Below are 2,500 nucleotides of genomic sequence, written 5' to 3' on the forward strand. Positions count from 1 at the left end.
TACCTAAGAAGAACTTTGAATGGAATGAGTCTCTCAAACTTTCTCATTTAAAAGTGATTTATTGATTGGCAGTTAAAAAAAAGATCAAAGCTTGCGAAGATTCTATCTGGCATTGTTATTGTCAGGTGGTAAGTTAATATCTGACAGAAGACTCCACCATTTTATTTATTTTATTTTTTTTACTTTAAAAATCAAGTGGAAAACATTGTACGTTTTTTATATTTAAATCATTTTTTTATAATCCAAGCCACCTACACACAATAAAAGTGTTAGTTATAATAATGATAATAACAATGATAATGATGATGATATTTCTGATAGCAATAATTTCATTGATGATATTTATAATAATGATGATATCAGTTATGATAAAAATGATAACAATAATAAGAACAATAACAATGAGGATAACGGAAATAATATCAATAATGATACTACTGCTACTACTACTAATGATGATAATGATAATGATAATACAAACAACAATGATAATAATAATAATAGTAATATCAATAATAATAAGAACAACAATAAAACTAGCAAAAATCTATTTACGTAACAAGACAACACCTCGTCAAACTAATTTAATTTTTATTTCCATGTATCATTGCTTATATAAACTGAATCTTAAAAAACAACAACTAACATCTATATCAATTCAAGAATTACGAAATGGTCACCCCTCTACCTTTCCATGCACCAAATAATAAATATGTTGATAATAATGTAAAAAAAAAGAGTATGTCTTGGAAGTTAAGGAACAAAAAAACTTTTGTATGGTTGATATGAATTGCCTCAAGAAAGTTACTATGATAAGTTAAAAAGGAAGGAAAAGTTATGGAGGGAAAAAACGAAGAGTCGTGTAGTTAGGAAGTATAAGGATGAGACAACATTGTATGATGTTTTGGATGTATTGAAAGAGCAAAGGAGGGTAGCTTGGTAAACATTTGTTTTTGAGATACCTACATCTGATCTAAGGAAATCTAACCCTCTAGTTTCAAAGAGAGAGAGAGAGAGAGAGAGAGAGAGAGAGAGAGAGAGAGAGAGAGAGAGAGAGAGAGAGAGAGAGAGAGAGAGAGAGAGAGAGAGAGAGAGAGAGAGAGAGATGAATAGAAAAAAGATATATAGATAAAAAGATGGTTCATGGCGGGATGGGAATGAAGTTTTGGTTAGATAGGTAGAAAGTTATAGGCGGATGTGAATGAAGAGAAAAAAAAGATAAAATACATAGATTTAAAATAATAGATAGAACAGATTATTAAGAACACTTGAATAATAGTAAAAGAAAAAGAAAGAGAAAGAGAGAGAGAGAGAGAGAGAGAGAGAGAGAGAGAGAGAGAGAGAGAGAGAGAGAGAGAGAGAGAGAGAGAGAGAGAGAGAGAGAGACAGAGAGATAGATAGATATAGAGAGAGGAGAGAGAGAGACAGACAGACAGACAGAGAGAGAGAGAGAGAGAGAGAGAGAGAGAGAGAGAGAGAGAGAGAGAGAGAGAGAGAGAGAGAGAGAGAGAGAGAGAGAGAGAGAGAGAGAAAGAGGGATGCTAGAAACATGAACACATTTTAATCAAATATTCGTATGATATAATTTTTAACAAATTTAACTTTTGGTCCCCTTTAGATAAGGAGAATACTCGTCAAATACTAACATATAAGACCTATCAACAGTACTAGAATTTCGCAACATACCTTCCCAAGGAAAGTCTTAGAAACTTTATTTACCTGTTCTTTTCGTTTTGTCAGTGAATCAGTGAAGCAGTGAATAAAAGAGAAACAAATAGGCGATAATAATAATAAAAAAGAATAATGAAATGAGAACAATAATAATGACGAAAACAATAATAATGACGAAACAATAATAATGACACAAACGATACAAATGAAATAATGAAAAAAAAATAAACAGTAAAAAATGAATCAAACAAGAAAAAGATTAACAAAAAACAATGAGTTGATGACCTCACCTGAGATTCCGACTCATCAGGTTCGATATGATGGAAAGCTTGACCTAATTGGAATCGCATTTCGATGTCTCTGATCCAGGTCTCTGTCTTGATCAGCATCTGGAAGGCGGTGCTGTCCTCCTCAGCCAGGTCACCGTAGACGTTGTCCCGGTCTTTTCGGTTGAGAGAATTAAAATTTTTTGGTAGGGTGATTGAATCGCGGGACTTGTGAATTTTGAAGTTTTGGTAGGGGGTTTATGGAGGATGTGAATTTTTGAATGTTTATGCTAGGGATTTTGGTTATGGCGGGATGATGAATGTTAGTTTCATTTGTAGGGTGTTTCTATGATTCTTTTTGCTGAAAGATTTTGAATTCTTTTTGTTGAAAAAGTTTTTGTTAGGGTGGTTAATGAGTCGGGGATGTGAATACACAGTTTTGTATAGGGTGGTTATGGGGGATGTGATCATGAAGTTTGGTAGGAGTCTTGTTATGGCGGCGGGATGTGAATAATAATGACGATCAGTGACAATCAGTCACAGTATAACTAAAGAATCGCAAC

General features: G+C 33.2%; 1 non-coding gene across 1 annotated transcript in view; it reads right to left on the reverse strand.

Moving 5' to 3' along the window:
* The window catches only part of LOC122265017 (uncharacterized), a 25,866-nt gene that overhangs the window by 3,257 nt on the left and 20,109 nt on the right, over positions 1-2,500 (reverse strand). The window contains exon 5 of the transcript XR_015191221.1: positions 1,962-2,113. This is a non-coding gene — a transcript (uncharacterized LOC122265017). The remainder of the gene's footprint in view (positions 1-1,961; positions 2,114-2,500) is intronic.

Source organism: Penaeus japonicus, unplaced genomic scaffold, assembly GCF_977035675.1.
Source record: "Penaeus japonicus unplaced genomic scaffold, GWHDUDI00000001_assembly GWHDUDI00000008, whole genome shotgun sequence".
Classification (NCBI taxonomy): Eukaryota; Metazoa; Arthropoda; class Malacostraca; order Decapoda; family Penaeidae; genus Penaeus; species Penaeus japonicus.